Genomic DNA, 22,377 nt, shown 5'->3' on the forward strand with positions numbered 1-22,377 from the left:
GTTCTTTTTGTAACTCTGCTGAAAACAGCATGACACACCGCACTCTGGAACTCACAATTAATATCCAAAGTGAATCTGTTTTGAGGTTTACGTTTACACCATTAAATTTGCCATTAAATGTTAGCTGTCAAAGTGAGTACGTCAGTGACAGTCCTTATATCATTAACCTTTCAGGGTCCTTGTTACCGCTAGTCTAAAACAACCTTGACAAACAGGTTAGACTTCAGCTTTTTCCTGGAGCTAAACGAGTGGTCATAGGCTAATGTTCAAGGCAGAGTTCTATTAAAATGACCAAATACTGAAAATGATTTACATTTTGGGGCTTACATTAGGTTTGAGGACAATAAGTCTATACTGAGAGTAGATATGAAGACCAAGGAATGGCATCTGTAAATTACAAGTAAAATTCCATTTGCTGGGAGCCAGCTACTGAAGTCATTTGTATGCAATGCACAGAATTTCAAAGGCAATGCCATCTTAGACTGTGAGCGATTACTGTGCTTGATGAGATATGGTATCATCTTTTCAGCAGGACTATAGTTGGACTGCTATATTTTTACTGCCTAAGAGGTATTCTGGGATGATAGAATAGAATAGAATAGAATAGAATAGAATAGTCAAGCTGAGCATTTACAGCAGCCTCGACCATGAAAGCTCAATTTGTTAGCGGAAGCAGAGGCACTAAGGGATTTATCGGTGTGATGGTAAAGAAACGCTTTTTAATAAGTGATTATACTTGTGGTTCAAGTGAGTCATACATTTATCTTTCTTGCCGGGGAAAGATTTAGCCCTAAAATGTCAGGTGAGGTACAGTAGTGACGTCCTGCACGTAGTGCTTCTGGCTCTTTTCTTTATGCAAATTTGAGAACCATAAATTACTTCTCTGAACGGACCGGGAGGAATGTTAATCCACGGAAGATTTTGGCGTTATACACTCGATCCTGGTCAAAAAATTCAATACTACATTCAATATTATGTGAAGTACATTAGCCTCCACAAAAAGGACAGAGAATATTTAAGTATCAAACCATTAAGGATTTTTAAAAAGGTAATAGTTTACAGAAGACAAAAATAAGGTTAGCAGCAATTTATAATCAGGATGTGTATGTTTCAATAATAGGCAAAACAATTAGATTAACTCTTACAAAGCAGGGACTGAACCAGCATAGGATCACCTCTAGTGAAGGATAAAGGAAAAGCCAGTCCTCTGTCTGAAAGAGCACTCTAAAATCTCACTTCGTGTCCTGCTCCCAAACACAAAAAGTCTAATCTTTTAACTCAACTACATGCAATCCTTGAAAAGACTATCTAATCAGTTTAAAGCAAAATTATACTATTAAAATTAAATACTCCCTCTATTCTTAAGGTCTCTCGCAATACAAGACAAGACACATGGAATAGTCTGTACACTGAAGGGGACTCTTGAATGGGCTATTCATTGAAAGAACATTCCATAATAACTACAAAGAAAATAAACCCTCTCTTCACATGAAAAAGAACAACATTGCAGAGACAATCTTAGAACTTCAGCTTGCCTAGAATGGAAATGTTCATGGGTCAAAAAGCAAAATTGGTGCTCGTCAGAGCTTTTTTTTTCCAGCTTTCGATGTGGGAACGTGCAGGGAGCAGTATGGTGAGTTTTTTTTTTTTTTTTTTACTCTGGTATTGTACAGAGTTTCATCTTTTCAACCTGCTGCTCCCTTTCTGACAGGAATGCGGCCGCCATTTTGAGAGGATTATTTTTTCATTTACTTCAAAATATTTTCTTTTTTATCTTTTGGTTATTTTAACTTAATACTTTTTGGCACACTTGGATGTCATTTTTTAAGGTACTACTGACATTTCAGTCAGGATTTTTTAATATAATTTTAAATTTTTGTCCTCTGAGGTGACCTAATCGACGTTGCAGTAACATCATCCAAACTACTGTATTAAATATACACTGTGTTGCTGAAATGGAAGTTCCTCACACTTCACAAATATCTGTCTCCTCTGTTTCTGATTGTAATGGTTGTAAAGACACCGGGGGCCACAAAAGAGTTAAAAAAGACCCTGCCTCTCCAACTAAGTCTCCATTGCCTCTCACATTGGATGACATTATGGATTAGCTTAAGTTAATAAAGCCCTTTGTTATGGAGACAAATATTGCGTTACAGCGAATTGAAGAGAAATGGTCACATCTGGATTCTAGACTTTCTGAGGTGGAACAGAGGATCAGTGGCATACAGGATACTACTACTAAGGTTGATAATCTGACTAAGGAAGTCATGATACTCAAAAAACAGACAGAGGAATTGGAAAATCGCAATCGACTAAACAATTTTCACATTTATGGCATTCCGGAAGGCTGAGAAGGCCAAGATTTGATAACATTCTTGCAAACTCATATTCCAAAGATTTTTGGTCTACAGGATACTACCGCTCTCAACATTCAGAGACCCCATCATGTTGGCCCCCCTTCTACATCAAAACCAATAGGAATTATCGCCTTCTTTCTACAATACTCATTTTAATGACTGTTTTAACTGCTGCCAAACAACATAAACAAATGTTGTGGTCGGGCCAAAAGATTTTCTTTAGCCAGGATGTGGCCACGGCGACAGCCAAACGAAGGAAGGAATTTCTGGATCTCCGACCAGCTTTAAGATCTATGAATGCTAGATTTGGCCTTATTCACCCTTGTTTCTTTCAGGTTACCTTCAAGGACAGAACAACTACTTTTGAAAATCCCTCTGATCTGAAACAGTTTATATATACTCACAAAGGGGAGGCAATGGAACTTAGCAAGACTTGATTGGTTAATGTGAAATTCTTAAATTATTTATTTCTTCTTTAGAGATATTGAAGCCGCTGAAATCCCAAGTTGAGAAAATCCCCTTTCTGATTGTGTCTATATTCCTGTATATCTCGACATCATAGTGTTCTTTCCCTTGTTGGTAAGTCACGTCGTCAGTTGTTCATATTGTAATGTATTTATTCTGTATCATCGTCTCTCCTCCCTCTTGTTATCCAATTATTGTAGTTCCTTGGGGGTACTGTCGCTGATTGGCCTCTTTTTTTTCTTTCTTGCTCCTCCCTTTCTCCCATGCAAAATATTTTTCTTCTTTTTAAGACAATTATGACTGAAGCTTCTTGGCTTTTTGTCATCTTTTTTTTCTTTTATCAATGTGGTGCTTTTGCTACCTCTTTCTTTTTCTTTCTCTCTTGTATTTTTTCTATCTCTTTCTACCTTTCTTTCTTCTTTTATTATTTTTTATGCCTTACAATGCAAGATTGGTATCAACATGTAACCTCACTTAGATATTTGTTCATAATTTTCCCTTCCGACTTCTTCTATGATTCACATGTTGTTTGTCTCTTAGGTTTCGGTAAGGTTCTGTTGTCTAAATGTCTTCTATTATTTAAATTACCAGTCTTCGTATTGTCTCATGGAATGTTAAGGGCTTACGTAATCCAGTTAAGAAACAAAGGGCTAGATGTAGGTAGGAAAAAAATAGCGAGTCGGAAATTGTGATTCAATGCGAATCGCAATTTCCGACTCGCAAAATGGGATCCAAGAAAAAAAAGCGACACCAATTTGCGACTCGCAAATGATGTTGCACCGCATTTTGCGAGTTCGCTTCTAGCGAGGTCGCTTTTTGCGACCTCGCTAAAAGCGAGCTCGCAATTTGGGAGTCGGGTGTCGCAAATTGCGACTGGCCCGCAAATTGCCTGAAGGTGCAGCATGACAGTTGGGAAATACACTTCCTGGCTCTTGCTGATGACATCAGAACCAGGAAGTCATCAAATACACCCGGGAGGAGGGAGGACCACACCTTTTCCAAACTGCAGTGCAACACCCAGGAGAGAGGACCTGCTGCTACTATGGAGGACACAGGCAGTGCAGGGAGAAAAAGAAAACTAAAGTTTTCTGATAAAGAACTGGAGGTGCTCACTGAGGAATGCTGCCAGCACCATGACAAACTGTTTGGCAAGGCAGCCTTGAGTGTCCCAGACACAGAGAAAAAGAAGATCTGGCTGCAAATCCAGGACCGGATCAATGCCATAGGGGTGAGCCACTGCACCCTGGAGGAAATAAAAAAAAGGTGGTATGACCTGTGCTCCCGGACAAAGGAGAGGGTGGCAGAGCGGCTCAGAGAAATGAGGGGCACAGGAGGAGGCCCATCCACCGTCCCACCACCCACAGCCATGGAAGAAATGGTGGAGCAGACCCTGGAGCCTGAGGCCGTTTCTGGAATGGGAGAATTGGACAGTTCTGCGCCAGGGACATCCAAAAGTGAGTACCATGAAATATGCATTCACAACTACAAATGCAGTATCCACACTCTCCCAGTACACAGCAGCAGGCACAACCAGACTAGCTCCACTCCAGTCTAGCAACCACTAGAATGGTGCTTTATGGGCAATGTAGTACAGTAGTCAGCATTTAGGCAAATGTTTATTATGAGGCATACAACAGATGTGAGAGACTGACAGTGTATTCCCTATGTCCCACAGGTCTCCCACACGACACGCCCAGCAGTGACAACATCCAGGGAGGAGACAACAGGCCAGAGGCAGTGCAGGAGGCTGCAGCAGAAATTCCTGGGCACAGCAGGACACCACCACAGTCCCCTCTGGAACAAGAGCAGGAAATGGGGGAAGCTCACACGACCCCTGGCCCCAGTCCCACAGTAAGTCGTCCAGAGCCAGCAGCACGACCAAGGCGCAGACACAGACACCGAGTTCTGGTGGTGCCCCAGGGGGAGATAGGGGAGGCAGCAATGTCAGGAGTAGAGGCATCCCTCCTTAATGTTCAGCGCCTGCAAAGAAGACAATTGCGTTCAATATCAAGTGCTTTGCACAGACTGGAGAACAACATGACCCACGGCCTGGCTGATGTGAACTCGCAGTTCACTAGACTTAATGATAATGTGGGCGATCTCACCCAGGCCATCCGCCAACTAGTGACGGAAAGAGTGGCAGATAGACGCAGCGCAAGGCGCAGGGAGTGCCACCTAGTCGCACGCTTTGACCGCATGGCAGCATCCATTGGGCGTCTTCCTATGAACACTACTGGCCTGTCTAGACGGACTGTGAGTCTACAGGTAGAACTTGGCCACTTTGCTGGGGATGTGGCACAGAGCAGTAGGCTTAACTTCAGAGTGCTAGGTGTAACGTATTTGTACCAACACACACAGTAATTCAATGGAAACACTACAAAATGACACAACACCAGTTTAGAAAAATAGGAAATATTTATCTAAACAAAACACGACCAAAACGACAAACATCCGACATACACAAGTCAAGTTATGATTTTTTAAAGATTAAACTCAAAAATAGTGCTTAGAAACAAAAATGCTTCAATGAGGTGTTAACACGGCATCATGACGGAGTCGTTCCCAACAAGCCGACACCAGCGTCGCAGGACACGGAGTCACGTAGACCCCGAAGTACAGTACCTTTGGTGAAGAGTGAAAACAAGTCGATGCGCGAAGTCGGGGACCGCGGCGTCTGTGCGAAGCGTTGAATCCGCGCACTTCGAGCGGCGTCGGTCACGACGTGGTGCTGCGACTTCCACGGAGTTGCGGACTTCAGCGGGGCTGTAGCGGCATCGGGCCTGCGAAGAGCGTCGCGTTCCAGCGAAGGTCACGCGTCGGGTGCAGGCGGCGTCCCCGGATTCAGCAGCGGCGTCGGTCCAGAGTCTTCAGAAGTCAATTTCCTTGGATTTCCACCAGCTTTCCTTTCAAGGGCCCAGGGACTGGATAGGGCACCACTTGTCAGAGCAGGAGCCTCTCCAGAGACTCCAGGTGCTGGCAGAGAGAAGTCTTTGCTGTCCCTGAGACTTCAAACAACAGGAGGCAAGCTCTAGATCAAGCCCTTGGAGATTTCTTCTCAAGATGGAAGGCACACAAAGTCCAGTCTTTGCCCTCTTACTCTGGCAGAAGCAGCAACTGCAGGATAGTTCCACAAAGCACAGTCACAGGCAGGGCAGCTCTTCTTCCTCAGCTATTCAGCTCTTCTCCAGGCAGAGGTTCCTCTTGGTTCCAGAAGTGTTTCTAAAGTCTGTGGTTTTGGGTACCCTTCTTATACCCAATTTATCCTTTGAAGTAGGCCTACTTCAAAGTAAAGTCTCTTTTGAATGTGAAATCCTGCCTTGGCCAGGCCAGGCCCAGACACTCACCAGGGGGTCGGAGACTGCATTGTGTGAGGACAGGCACAGCCCTTTCAGGTGTAAGTGACCACTCCTCCCCTCCCTCCTAGCACAGATGGCTCATCAGGAAATGCAGACTACACCCCAGCTCCTTTTGTGTCACTGTCTAGTGTGAGGTGCAACCAGTCCAACTGTCAAACTGACCCAGACAGGGAATCCACAAACAGGCAGAGTCACAGAAATGGTATAAGCAAGAAACTGCCCACTTTCTAAAAGTGGCATTTTCAAACGCACAATCTTAAAATCAACTTTACTAAAAGATGTATTTTTAAATTGTGAGCTGAGAGACCCCAAACTCCACATGTCCATCCGTTCCCTATGGAATCTACACTTTAATCAGATTTTAAGGTAGCCCGCATGTTAACCTATGAGAGGGACAGGCCTTGCAACAGTGAAAAACGAATTTAGCAATATTTCACTGTCAGGACATATAAAGCACATTACTATATGTCCTACCTTAACCATACACTGCACCCTGCCCTTGGGGCTACCTAGGGCCTACCTTAGGGGTTTCTGACATGTAAGAAAAGGGAAGGTTTAGGCCTGGCAAGTGGGTACACTTGCCAAGTCGAATTTGCAGTTAAAACTGCACACACAGACACTGCAGTGGCAGGTCTGAGACATGATTACAGAGCTACCTATGTGGGTGGCACAACCAGTGCTGCAGGCCCACTACAAGCATTTGATTTGCAGGCCCTGGCACCTCTAGTGCACTTTACTAGGGACTTACTAGTAAATCAAATATGCCAATCATGGATAAACCAATCAACAATACAATTTACACAGAGAGCATATGCACTTTAGCACTGGTTAGCAGTAGTAAAGTGCTCAGAGTTCAAACACCAACAGCAACAGGTCAGAAAAAATAGGAGGCAGGAGGCAAAGTCCAACAAAAGTTATTAACACTTATACAATATTTCATATTACAAGATCAAGCAAAGAGCACTTTTTCTGAAGCTATGTTGTGTTTGATTCCTAAAAAGGATAAGGATTTATCCAAATGTTGTAATTATAGACCTATATCCCTTAATAATGTTGATTGTAAAATCTTTGCAAAAGTCCTAGCCTTACGGATTAACCATTTTATCCCAGACTTAATAGACATTCATCAGTCAGGTTTTGTTAAGGGGCGATACATATCGGATAATTCTAGAACTTTTCTCAATATTATCCATCTTGCCTCTAAGTCCAGGGACCCTGTAGCTGCCATAACTCTAGATGTTGAAAAAGCCTTTGATCGAGTTTGTTGGGATTTTATGTTTGGAGCATTAAAATGGCATGGTTTTAGTCCTCATTTTATTAAATTTATTAGTATTTTATACTCTTCACCCTCTACATCCATTTTAGTCAATGGTAAGCAAACCCATTACTTCCCCCTGCACAGAGGTACTAGACAAGGTTGTCCTCTATCACCTCTGTTATTTATATTAGCCCTTTAACCCCTTCTAGAGAAAATATGCAGGTCATCTGATTATTATGGTTTTAAGCATAAAGAGACAGAGATTAAATTCACAGCATATGCTGACGACATTTTACTTTTTATCTCTAATCCTCAAAAGACTATTCTGGAATTTGTTAACTTACTACAAGAATACTCAAGTGTCTCAGGTTATAAGCTTAATGTAGACAAATCTGAGGTTTTGCCATTAAATGCTTATTGTCTACCAGACATGTTTAAAGATACTGGTTTTACGTGGAACTCTAAGCACATCAAATGCCTGGGCATACCCTATTCCAACTCTCTTAAAGACACTATTCGAACTACTCTCAAAGAGGTAGAGTCAAATATTTTGAAATTACTTGACAGATGGTATCCTCTTTATTTAACTTGGTGGGGAAGATTAGCCACAATTAAAATGATGTTGTTGCCCATTTTACATTTTTATTTATCTATTCTCCCAGTTAAACTTCCTTATAGTTTTTTTATAACTATAAATGCATTATTTATGAATTTGTTATGCAACAAATGTAAGTCTCATATATCTTTAATCAAACTACAGGAACCTAGAGATAATGGAGGTGTAAATTTTCCGTGCCTTAGAAGATATCACTCTGCATTTGTTTTAAAACAAATATGGTCGTCCCTTTGTCCCACTTTTCACAACGGGACATCTCTATGCAGTCAATTGGAGCACTCACAAATTACACCATTTACATTTAGAGATGCAGTTCGGCTTTCAAAACCTCCTAAATCTCTTTTCTCTCCGATAATAACTCATTCTATTTCTATTGCCAACCCATTACTTCTTGCCTCTCAGTCCTCATATGAGAACCTTAGGCAAACTCCTATGTGGTACAATAATGATATTAAATTTCATGATAGAACTTTAGTTTGGAAAGAGTGGATGCACAAAGGCATTATAACTTTAGATCATTTAATCTTAGATAATGCTGTACTTGAATTTCACAATATTCAACAGACATTTCATATCTCCTCTTATGACGCTGTGCAATAACAAACTCTCTTTGCTATCCTCTATTACTTGTTATCTCAATCTTTGGAGGCTCCCTCTTTTACACAGCCTATTTCCCAGCCTCATAATTTTTCCTCACAAGTCCCAGCTTCTTTTATATATAGAACCCTTACACACACCAGTCTTGTGTGACCAAAGTCTAAAATAGAATTAGCATGGGAGCAGGATTTCAATCAAAACATTCCTATATCTACATGGAAACAAATATGGTCAAAATTCCATACAACATCCCGTTCAGCGTCTACAGCCCAAACATTATTTTACTTTTATAATAGGTTGTACTATACTCCTGTACGTCTTTATAAATGTAAACTTACTACAGATAGCAAGTGTTGGTCGTAATAAAATCTGAATGTGACTAAATATAATTTCTCTCTACAAATAGCATCAGCATACTATGTGCCAATGTCATATTAATGCAAAATGTTTAATGTACATAAACTTTCTCAGAGCCAAAAGTGCAAGATTAGTTTTAGGTAATTGTTGTTCATCCAAACATTTCACCTCATACTGCAAATGGGACACATGTCGAAGGGTTCAGGACCTTGAGAAAACTGAAGCTAAATGTGGCTGTCATCTGCCTAAGACTGAGTAGAAATCTTATGAATAGTACAAAGGTTGAATACGGTTTCAAGGAAATACTGAATAGAGCAGGGAAAAGATTATGGGCCTGATTCTAACTTTGGAGGACGGTGTTAAACCGTCCCAAAAGTGGCGGATATACCACCTACCGTATTACGAGTCCATTATATCCTATGGAACTCGTAATACGGTAGGTGGTATATCCGCCACTTTTGGGACGGTTTAACACCGTCCTCCAAAGTTAGAATCAGGCCCTATCTCTGTTGGGTGTCAGAGACAGAATTGCCAGGCTGTGAAAGGAAAGGGTCTCGTTTTACTGGAACCTTTAGATGGTATTCCCCATAAGTTCACAACATGGTGACTGAATGCTCAAAAAGGGAAAGTGTGATCCAACCTGCTTTCAGCTATAGAAAGGTCAAAGGTATCTAAAAATGTGCTTCTTCATCAATGTACTGTAACCTATCATCTAAAAAACAAGAAAGAGTGATTCGCTCCCATATTGTGGTATGAAAACAGATAGGATAGCACGAAGAATGGTTTGTTAACTAAAAATGGTTAAAGCTGAGAAACTGCCACCTCTTCTAGAGTTTTAGCCCGTACAGGCTATGTACTGTTGGTTGATTGTTAGTAGTTGGATCAGTGATGGACATGTTGTGTTTCTGGATGAGGGGGGTTATCTATCCTTTTAGTACTCTTAGAACTAGGAGATCCCTCTAGAATAGACTGCTGAGTTGTTCAAACAGTGTAGGAAGAGGTCAAGATAGTTTATTTTCACAAAGTGAGCCAAATAGAAGAATATCGAGTAAGCTTCTCACTGTTTGGGAATGGTACATTTCTTTGTTTGCGAATCACCTCTAGAGTACTTCTTATTTTTTTTAATTTTGTCATTAAAGAAAACGATTGGTATTAGCATTTTTATGGGAGTAACTAAAATGGAATTACAGGAAATAGTCATGAAGGTATTTCTGAGCTGAAATAGGGTGACCGCGTGGAAAGAAGCTCTCATAGTTCTTGGTCTTCTAGACAATTCTGTCTGACTTATTATTGTTTTTCATATGATTTAGACATTCTGGAACAGATTTAACACAAGTGGCGCTGCACCTAGTGCAGCTCCACTTTCCTTGCACCCATTAATATCTCCACACCACCACCATGTGTTCGCCATATCGAAAATATGGCGCAACATGGCACAGGGTATTTGGCTCTACTCCTACAGAGCACATAGGGTTCATTATAAATAGTGGAAGCCATCTTTTAACGCCAGCTCTGAGCAGGCGTTAAAGGTGCTGAGAAAAATGATTTCCTTGCATCATTTTTGCTGGCCCCCTAACGTGGGAATGCCACCCTTGCATAGATTATGCCTGGCACAGGCATAATGCAGCGCAAGGATTTACAAAGTGGCGCAATGTTCGCATTGCGCCACTTTGTAAATATGGCACAGGGAAAATGCCACTTAAGCGACACCTTAGTGTCAAAAATATCATGCTATGGCAGTGCTAAGGTAGCACTAGGGGCTCTTAAATCTGCCCCTCTGTTTTAAAATTGGGTCTTCTGTTACTTTCTTTGTATTTTGATTCTAATCTTCTAGTCTTTTAATTAACCAACCATTGGTCGGTAGTGAAGCAGGTAGCATTATAAGATCATGGTCCTTATAGCCAAAAGATTGACACTTGATCCATTAATAATTTCCTAGAGCGTGTAAAAGACTCAACACCTTTGCTTAGGGAAGAATATAGAAAGGTTATTGAACCCAAATCAAGGTTTACACCGAATGACAACTATCTTTTGGCAATGATAATACCAAGTAAGTGATACCTTGATGTGTGTGGGACCATGACTGCAGCTATTATGCCCAAAAGTCAGATAGCCCCTGGATGCCAAACATACATTAAATTTCTGTGGCGTAAGAAAGTTTTAGTGCATATAATGAGACACAGGTACATTGAGAAAAGTATTAGAGTGATGGTTGTGCCCTTTTCCATCAGAACAATGGTATTGGCAAAATATGTGGAGAAGATCAAGGGCCTGATTACGACCTTGGCAGAGGGGATACTATGCCACAAATGTGACACGGATATCCTGACCGCCATACTGCAAGTTCCATTATATCATATGGAACTTGTAAAACAGCGGTCGGGATACCGTCACATTTGTGACGGAGTATCCCATCCACCAAGGTTGTAATCAGACCCCCAAGTCTGAAACATATTTCATTTTATTGGATTTGACCCCTCCGCTGATACTTGTGGTGGCCAATGTGTCTGATTTGTGAAATATGCCTCCATGTGAACTTGGTCACAGAATTACTTGCTCAGCACAGACTGCTTGAACACCCAGACATGTGCTAGGTCCCACATTCTGCAATATGCCGTCTGAGTAATTGGTGTGTGCAAAGACATCCTGAAAGAGACAGCCTCCAGTGAGTCCTAGCTACAGTTGTGATGCAGAGTGAGAAGAGTAATGCAGTTAGTGTGCAAATTGAAAAATACATTGTTGTGTCCCAAAGGTCAGTGTCTTGTGAATGGAGATGACAGAAAGTAAAATGTAGGTAAATAAGGAGAGGTTTTTAGCAAGCGCTGGTAGCACTGTATGGACAACAGTGGCTCATGATGCAAAGCCCTTAGCTGCTGCCCTTTGTTTCATGTCTGCCATTGTGCACAAGCAGAAGGCTGTAAATGGCATACCTCCACCCGGCTCACTGCACCATTTAAGGCACTTTCGATACCCACGGCACTGAAAACTTCTTTGATTTCTTGTGAGCCAGGCTTCATCAGGGCAGCAGTCAGGACTACACTCCCCAGTCTCCTCGACCCAGCTCACTGCACTGTGCTATTTAAGGCATCTTCAACACTCACAGCGTGAAACACTTGCAGTACGCGCCCAGCAAATACCCAGGCCAAGACAGGGCTAAGATTAGGCCCGTCTGCACCCATCCACAGCCGGTCGAGGCCACCCCTTTTGGCCTTTATTTTTGCTAATCCACTGGGATCCTCCTGGACTTCTTGTGAGCCGTATGATATGATTAAGAGATAATCTGTGGCCTTGACTTTGCCTGCACCTACTAAAGTCCATCCAATAACATTCTGTAAAACTAGCTTTCTCACTAACGCCATGGGTGCGCTTAATTCGGCGATAGAGCATGTGACTGGGTGTAAGTAAAACGCCATTATTAAACGATATGGACAATAGTGCTGCTTTAGATTCCATTACCCATGCTCATGTAATGTGCCCATGCACAAAGAACAGATAAGGAAGATACCCAACCCTTGTGTCTTTAACGGGGACTTACTGATCAACTCTGGTAACACTCCAACTAATAGTAATGAACTTACAGAATCTCCTCCGCCCGAAAAGAAAAAAGGAAATGGATGAACGGCAAATTCCAGTGTGAGGAGATCGTCCGCCAGATCTTAAACACCATCTAGGCTTGTGACCTACCAAGCATCTTCAAACAGTAAATGTGGGGCAGGAGCTCTACTGACGCAATTGTTAAACTCAAATTATGGGGAAGGCCCCACTCAAGATGTATACTTCAAAGTGGTTTAGGAAATCCTAGGAAAACCACTTGCTTCTGTTCTTGCTGTACACATGAGCATAGATTCTATACTTAACTTCCCATTAGATCAATATACGTATAAGGCCTGGGTACTCTGGGTCCTTCGAGTTGTGTTAATGACACCAGACTCATGGATGGACAACTGAGAAATATGCTGAATGAATCCTTTCTGACAAATGGTGCAGTTAAATCTACTTGTGCTAACGCAGCATGTGATAAACCACCCCTGACACCAAGAATTATTCCCCAACCAAGGCATTTGGGGAGGCCTCGGACTGACAAATCTGGTCATGCCGTTCTTGGCACTGGGCAACACAATACATTTTTACAGCTATCCCCAGACACCACACCCTTTTGATTGTGCCAAAAAGTCAAGCTGGCGATAATTTCCAATAAAAAAACATTGTCTGAGTAGAACATTAGGGATTCACAGTTGTGACACTGCAGGTCATGTAGTATCCTTTTTCACAATCGCTTTACACCACTAGAACAGGTTAACTGACTTAAAAGTAAGATGAGGCCAGCAGGAACAAGGGGTATGGTGACACAACCTAAGGGTCACAAGCCTGTGCTAGTAACTAAGGGGCAGGTTACCTTTGAAAAGGCCCAACACAAATTTTATTCTATAAATGCATTGGATCTTTCTGGAAGGGTTTCATTTCTTCAATCATTTGCTCATTGTGAAGTAGCAGATAACTGTTAAAGCCCCGGCTGCTGCGGACCTACTTTTGGACACTAAAAATGTGCCAACCACTGTAACACAGACTGAAGTAATTGCACCATAATTGGAATGATTGTTTTGGAATATAGCCAGCCTTTTGAGCAAGCTGAGCTAGCCCAAATGGAATAAATTCTTATTGTGTACTTACAGGAGGCCTTTTGTTTGCAATACAGTATAAATCAATGGGTTTGCCTCTGTGCAACGCCGGCTGTCTTCTCCACTTCAGGTCATCATAACGGTAGCTTTTATCCTTGGTATCTATTCTTTAGCAAGGAGGATTTTTTAAATTTATAGTGATTCACTACACTTTCAAATTATATCTATGTCTTCTGCTGCTAAGCAGACAATTGTTATCATACATTTTTACAATATTATTTTAACTGTCATGAGACAGTTTTAGTAAATTTACTTGATCATTTCTTGAGCAAGGCACCCGAAGAGTTAAAGAGGGATTAGGCTGTAATCTGTGGGGGGGGGGTGGATTTCCATAGTAGACTCTGTTTGATCTCAAGGCCATTTGTTGCTGGCATGGTGGAGTGTGATAATGTGGATTATTCGCACTTTGAGGATAACCCCTGTGGTGAAATGTTAAAGACAATCATGAACAAGCAGTGTCTCATATTTACATTAGGTTTTGCACCAGTTTCAGCCCAGAAACAAATTACTTTTACGGGTAAGGGCTCCGGCATCATGATCACTGTCATTGCCTTCTCAGATAGGTGGAATAATAAGGTTTCCCACTTTTACATCCTTTTGTGAGAATAACTCTTTCGCACTAAGACATATTTATGGGCTTTTGGCGCAGGGCAGTGCAGCAAGTCACCTTGCTGCTGTGCTGTACATCAAAGGGAAAAGGCAGGAATTTGCCATATCTATGGCTTACTGCACATTCTGGTCCTTTCCCACTGCCCTGGTGTCGTTTTTGCAGCCTCACGCCAGCACAGGCACCCTTGCACCATGGTGCAAGGGAGTCTGTGTTGTAGACAGGATTGTTTTTGTGGAGGAAGGGGCAATGTTCTACACAAAAACAATCCTGGGAGGCTTTTAACTCTTTCTATATGTGCTGCAGAATACAGCACACATATAAAGAGGAAGAAGCGTGGAGAAATAAATATATTTCTCCTGGTTGCACCTCCTTTGGGAGGCTTAAGTCTTTGGCGCATCCCTAGGTTTACAAGGTATTGTACATCTGGGGATGCATCAAAATCCATTGGTGTTGCACGGCAACCCCCACCGCAATGCCCATGGATCGCCTCCCTTGTGCAGAGTAAATCAATGCAGCGATTTGCGCTGTCTTCCCTTACTACATATCTACGAGGCCTTTCAAAGCCACAAAACGCAGCTTTGCATGGCCTCATAGATATGAGCTAAAGGTTTGTGGTGGGAAACGTCCTCTATGCTGAAGTTTTTATAACAAAGTCCTGGTTAACGAAAGTGGGAACAACGCTTTCTTTAACCACGACTCCGTTATTTTGTGCCTTAACTACGCATGTTCTGAACAACGAACATGCGTGGTTAAGGTACAAAGAAGGGAGTCGGCTAAGGAGGACGACGCAGGTGACGAGGGGACGACTAAGGTAAGTGGAGGGTTTTAGGTTTTGGGGAGGGGGTGGGGGTTCAGGGGGTTTTAGGTTTTGGGGTGGGGTTGGGGGGGTGGGGCGTTTTTGGTTTTGGGGAGGGGGTGGGGGTTCAGGGGGTTTTAGGTTTTGGGGTGGGGTTGGGGGGTTGGGGTGTTTTTGGGGAGGGGGGTCAGGGGGTTTTAGGTTTTGGGGCGGGGCGTTTTTGGTTTTGGGGAGGGGGTGGGGGGTCAGGGGGTTTTAGGTTTTGGGGCGGGGTTAGGGGGGCGGGCGTATTTTGGTTTTGGGGAGGGGGTGGGGGGTCAGGGGGTTTTAGGTTTTGGGGCGGGGTTGGGGGGGTGGGGCGTTTTTGGTTTTGGGGAGGGGGTGGGGGGTCAGGGGGTTTTAGGTTTTGGGGTGGGGTTGGGGGGTGGGGCGTTTTTGGTTTTGGGGAGGGGGAGGGGGTGGAGGGTCAGGGGGTTTTAGGTTTTGGGGTGGGGTTGGGGGGATGGGGTGAGGGATGCAGGATCAATGGTGCCTATTACTAATGCTTTTATCAGGAATGCCTTTACAACGAAATATCGTTGTTAAGGCATTCGTGGTAAAGGCATTAGTAATAACAACGAGGTCGGTGTTCCGACCTCGTTGTTAAGGCACTAGTTGTTTCGGAAGTCGGTGTTCCATCGTATAACCGTTTGTGGTGCCAATGTGTTACAAAAAGGAACACAACAGCAGTGCAAGGGGATAGTAAATATGCCCCTATGTTTGATTTCGAGTTACGCACAGTCACAGTACACTCACTACTTTACACCATTGAAGGTTGGTAATAACATAGAAAAGTGTGGATCCTAGATGCTTGCTAACTGAGCCTGTGGCAATCAATAGGGAGCAGCTGATGACATGTTTGGAGTTTAGGGCAGATTCCTTCTGTATGCTTATGGCATACAAGGAGATTTGCAAAACTATGACTGAACTTCTAACTATCACAGAGCCTCATGGGAAGGCAGGAAGTCAGAAATGGTTTGTTGAGGCCTGCTCCTATGCTCATAAAATGCCCCCCTTAAGAGGTCACAAAAGGAAGTAGATGAAGTGACCATGTGTAGATAGAAATATGAGAAGGTGATTAAGGAGCGAAAGACAGCAACAGGGCAGGAAGCCTGGGAGCAACTATGCAAGGCAAGCAGTAGAAATGATACATTCCTCTTCTGTAAAACAGTAAATGCTCCATTTTGTGAGAAAGCCTTCACACAAATTTGGATAAAACAGTCATCCGTACATGTGAGTTGAGAACTTTTCCAAGATGTACAATAGCAGCATCGAATTGGACATTTCATGCAGCTGAGTACCGGATGACCCTATCCTGGGCAGCAGAGATTTTTCACTAGCCACTCTGAAGAAGTTAAACCTGCAATTGAACACATCCCTAGAAACACCCCCCAGGATCAGATGGGGTTCCAGTTGATTTATTTTTATTTAAAGAGAACATAGAATTACCATCCTACTTAATAGTCAACAAACTGAGGAACGCAGTTAGATTAGGTTCCCTTGAGTCTAGGTATAATAATTTCTCTCATTGATTCTACAGCTAAGGTATTGGGTAGAATATTACTAGATTGATTAGAGGCTTGGAACACAGAGAAGGGCATGAGCTTGGCCGTTCAGAATTGGTTTAGAAAGTGTCTGGGGACCATAGATCAATGTCGGAGTCTTCATCTATTAACTAGCAAGTATCCTAAGGTGAAGAGTGGTTGTATAAATTTATCATTTATCGTCCCCAGCTGCCTGTTTGATTGTGTTAACCGAGGAATGGTATGGGAAAGAATGCTGGAAATGGGAGTTGATACTTCAATTATGCATTTCCTGTGCCATTTACATGTGGATGTTGTAGGGAGTATCAGGTATGGTCCTAACGGCGAATGTACAACTCCGATCAAGATCAGGCACAGCGTTAGACAATGTTGTTTGCTAGCCCCGTTTTTTTTAGTTTATATACTAACAATCTTAATTCATTTTGTCACAAGTAGAAGCCGATATGACCAGGGTAGGAGCAAAGAGTTTCCCTGCACTGTTATACGCATGTCAATGCATTTTAATATCAAGAACTGGAGTAGGCCTTCAGAAGTTATTAGACAGACTTGTCTTGTTTGTGGGTGACTTGGGTTTGTCAGCCAATATTTGCACGACATATACCGTGATATGCGTGCGTGTGCCCGCAGTATGAAGCCACACCATATGAACAGGACTAAACTTCATGCACCAACTTTTAAATACCTGTGGGAACCTTTGACAGTAAGAGTAGTTGGTCACGCTACGTGAAAGTGAGGAAAGTCCCTACTTAAGTTTGTCACTCAGAATTAGGGTTACACTGCCTAAAAGATTGTGTACAATTGGCACCACTGCTGCTATGGCCTTTCATCTGGGAAAAATCTGAAACTATTCTTAACAGGATATACTCACCAATTGTCTTTGACATGGCAATGAACAGAATAGTCCCTGGTTGACATACATAAAGTATCAATTAAATATGTTAGGGAGACCTGAACCTTTTAACCCTTTTATTGCTGGGCCTTCCGCACCTAGTGTAAGCCTTTTTTTTAGCTATTTGGGGTAGTTTGCACTTTGGCCTTCATATTATTTTGTCCACATAAGCTATACACACCAAATTTGCATCCTTTTTTTCAACATCAGGGGGGTTCTAAAGTTACCTAGGGTTTGCAGATTCCCCTGAAGTGTACTAAGAAATTAGGCAAAATATATCTAAACTTTTCATTTTTGTGGAAAAATAGGAAAAATGTGCTGCAGAAGAAAGTGTCAATTTTTGTCCTGCAAATGGCATCAATGAAAGATTTGCAGGGCTAAAATCCCCATCTTCCCAACAATTGGGAACAGGCAGACTTGATTCATAAAACCATTTTTCCCACAGTTTTGTCAGTCTTCAGGGAGATAGCCCATTTTTCCTATTTTTGTGTTTTTAACCTCCTTCCAGTTTGTGGTTGAAGCAGGTGTGAAACCCATGGTGACTCCTGGAAAGGCATATATTTCTGAACACTAGAAAATTCAGAAATCAGCAAGGGGTCCTTTATGTAGCTCTCCCAAGGTTTTCTCAAAACAACTGTTGAAATAAAAAAATATTAAAAATCAGTAGGAAAAAACAGACATTTATGACAACATTTTCATTTGTAATTTCTCATCATGATGGCTAATTTACAAAAGCAATATACCATTACATCTGCTAACCCTTCTGGTTATGGGGATATATTGGGTATATGGGTTTTCCAAGAACTCATGTTACCCAGAGCCAAGAACTGAGCCTCACCATGCAATGGTTTTTCACAGTCTACGTGGTATAGAGCAATTCAATTCATGTGGTAAAATATAAATAGGAAAAATAGGCATCAAGAAAACCTATGTATTTCCAAAATGGGCACAAGATATGGTGTTTAGAAACTGGAGTTATTTGCACATCTTTAACTTTGTGGATACTAATATTAGCATGTGAATTAGAGGTAATTTCTCTAAATGACTTCTTTCTTACACACTAACTTACATTTGGAAGGTACAGCTTCAGAGAAATTTAATAATTAATACCACTTTTTCTACTATTCTTTGTTCCCGTAAGTCTCTAGATAAAAATGGCACCTCACTTGTGTCAGTAGCACTAGCGCCTGTGACAGGAAATGGCCCAAAACGCAACATGGACCAATCACATTTTCCCAATGAAAACTGACCCTTTTTTTGCAAAGTGCCTAGTTGTGGATTTTGGGCCTTAGGCAACATCACAAAATAAAATGATGGACAGAGTGTTGAAACTTTTCAAACACTCACCCTCAGTCACATATCTGGGTTTAATCCATTGTTATTTTGCTTACCAAGTCACGTCAGTTGGGACCCAGCCATATGCAAATCAGTCTTGACCCTGCTTCCTATGGGAGAGGTCCAGCCCGAACTGCCAAGCCAGGTCCTCCCTGGACAGGATTCAAGCATCCTGGTACTGGTTTCAGGGTATCAGCCAGGCTAGCTTGCAGCAAGCAAGGGGACTGGGCATATCCAAGCCACTTAGGGCACATGAGACAATATCACAAAATAAAATAATGGGGAGAGTTTTAAAACTTTTCAAACACTCATCCCCAGTCACAGATCTGGGTTTAATCCATTGTTATTTTCCTAGTTACGTCACCCCAGGTCGGACCCAGCCATATGCAAATCAGTTTTGACCTTGCTCCTTATGGGGACAGTCCATCTCGAACAGCCAAGCCAGGTCCTCCCTGGACAGGATTCAAGCATCCTGGGACCGGTTTCAGGGTATCACCCTTCATCAGCCAGGCTAGCTTGAATCCAGTGGCGCAGCAAGCAAGGGACCCACGTCTGGGCACACCCTAGGCACTTAGGGCATAAGAGGCAACAACACAAAATAAAATGATGGACGGAGTGTTGAAACCTTTCAAACACTCACCCCCAGTCACAGATCTCGCTTTAATCCATTGTTATTTTGTTTGATACGTCACCCCAATTCGGACCCAGCCATATGCATATCAGTCTTGACCCTGATCCCTATGGGAGCAGTCCCGACCAAACTGCCAAATCAGGTCCTTCCTGGACAGGATTCAAGCATTCTGGGACCGGTTTCAGGGTATCACCCTTCATCACTGTGCCACTGGATTCAAGCTAGCCTGGCTGATGGTGCAGCATTTTTATTCTAGAATAGTAACTTTAACCCCCCCGCCCCCATAGCGCCCCACCACCCAAAGCATGCACTTTTTCATATGTTTGTTAGGCTAGTGCTAATATATTATACTTGCCCCTTTAATGAAGGGATTTTTCCACCTTTTTAATTGGCTTCAGAATAATAAAACTTTTTTGCCTCTTCCTCAAAATGTACGTGTTTATCTAAATCTTTGTAGGACTGTACATTGTACTTGAAGTTTCTCAGTTTTTTAAAATTGTATTTCGGTTCCTAAAGTACTCACAAATGTTAATTTTTCATATGTATTATTTGTATTATTATATATATATTTTTTAAGTTTCATATTTACATATTTAGAGTATTACACGTTTATTGTGTTTCATCACACAATATAAAGGCCCTCATTGCAACATTGGGGGTAAAAGCCGCTTACCGCTGTGCAGAAGACCACCAACACACCGCCTCTGCCACGGAACTCCGCCACAGCCATTATGACCCACAGCTCGGAATCCGCCAAAATTCACACACCCACACAAGTCCGCCACACTAAAGGTCAGTAATAAACTGGCAAAAACAAAACCTCCACTGTCACGCCAACAGAAATACGCCCACACTATCACGACACACGAATCCACACGGCGGTCTTTCAACCGCGGTATTCCATTGGCGGTACACACCGCCGCGCTCAAAATACACACACATTTACAAAACACTACCACATTGGACAATTCCAAATACACACACCTGATACACATACACACACCACTCCCACACACCCATTACAATATAAAACACACACCCACATTACCCACAAACCCCTATGACCAAAATACCGAAAGAAGGCCAGAGAGAGACACTACAAACTACTACCAAGCATACACATGCACACAATACCATCACCCACATAACTTCCATGCACCTCACACAACACACCACTAAATATTACCCCACTTATCACTACACACACCACCCCACACATCACCCACACCACCCCATGGCTCGGCAAAGACACCCCAGGTTCTCTGAGGAGGAGCTCAGGGTCAAGGTGGAAGAAATCGTCCGGGTAGATCCACAGCTATTCAGATCACAGGTGCAGCACACCTCCATAGCTAGGAAAATGGAGCTATGGCGAAGAATAGTGGACAGGGTTAACGCAGTGGGACAGCACCCAAGAAATCGGGATGACATCAGGAAGAGGTGGAACGACCTACGGGGGAAGGTGCATTCCATGGTCTCAAGACACCACCTTGAGTTTCAGCGGACTGGCGGCAGACCCCCACCTCCTCCCCCACAACTAACAACATGGGAGGAGCAGGTCTTGGCGATTTCTGTATCCTGAGGGTCTCGCAGGAGTAGATGGAGGAATGGACTCTGGTAAGTCAAAGCTTTACTATTACATCCCCACCCTACCTGCATGCCATCACATACCCCCACCCTCACCCTCACCCCCATCACTCTTACTCCTCACAAATGTCCCACTATCACAACCCACCCATCCCAACACCAAGCCCTGCATGCAACAACAAAGCATGGACACCCATCACCAAAGCATGGCCACTGCACATACCCATACACCCCCCTAAACCACCATCACACAAGGTCCCACACAGGAATGCAAGCACTGGGGTATACGGTCACCCACCTATTGCACACCATGGCACACACAGATGTAATAAACATCCTTTTATACCCCTGCAGGACCCCTACCCAACGTCACCGGACAGGAGGGTCCACACATGTCCACACCACCAACAGAAGAGGCCCACAGTGACGACAGCAGCTCTGTCCAACTGGATCTAGATGACCAGCCCGGCCCATCGGGGACCTCGGGACAGTCGGTTCCCCTGACACAGTCACAGGCCACTACAGAGCTTCCCCCCTCTGGAAACACCAGCACAGCACCCACCCAGCGGGCCCACACCTCTGTCCCCAGGACACGTCAAGCAGCAGTGTGTCCACCATTACAGGGAACCCAGGCTAACCCATCACCCCAACAACAACAGGGACCTGGGGGCAGTGGTAGTGGGCACACGGTCCAGGGTACGGAGGCCCAGGAACACAGGGGAACTGGGAGGGCTGCTGTGCGACAGGGGGAGGACAGGCCAAGGGAACCCACTCTCCACTAGGCCCTCTCCTCCATCATGGGAGCCTACCACCACTCCCAGGAGACGATGGCAACGGTACTGGCCAAGTTTCAGGAGACCCAGCACCTGCAGGAGGAACAGTATTTGGGCTTCATGGAGGAACTCAGAGCCATCATTTCCACCCTGGCCACCATCGTCGGGGTGCTGAAGGAAGTACTCAACACCAGGAAGGACACTGTGGCACAACAAGGGGCCCCTGACACTAGCCTGGACGATGAACTGCCCACCACCTCCGCCGGCGCTAGTGGACAGGAGGCACCGCCACAGGACCACCACACCAGCACCCCACCCCCTGCAGAGGGAGAACCACCCTGCAAACGGTCCCTGAGATCCTGGACAAAGACAGAGAACGATGCCAAGACCCCCACCAAGAAATGAGACCACCATGAATGTCATCTTTCTGTCCCACTTTGTCACCCTGTCCATCCTCAAACTGCCCCAGCTCCACTTCCTATGCCCATTTG

This window comes from Pleurodeles waltl, chromosome 4_2, assembly GCF_031143425.1.
Source record: "Pleurodeles waltl isolate 20211129_DDA chromosome 4_2, aPleWal1.hap1.20221129, whole genome shotgun sequence".
Lineage (NCBI taxonomy): Eukaryota > Metazoa > Chordata > Amphibia > Caudata > Salamandridae > Pleurodeles > Pleurodeles waltl.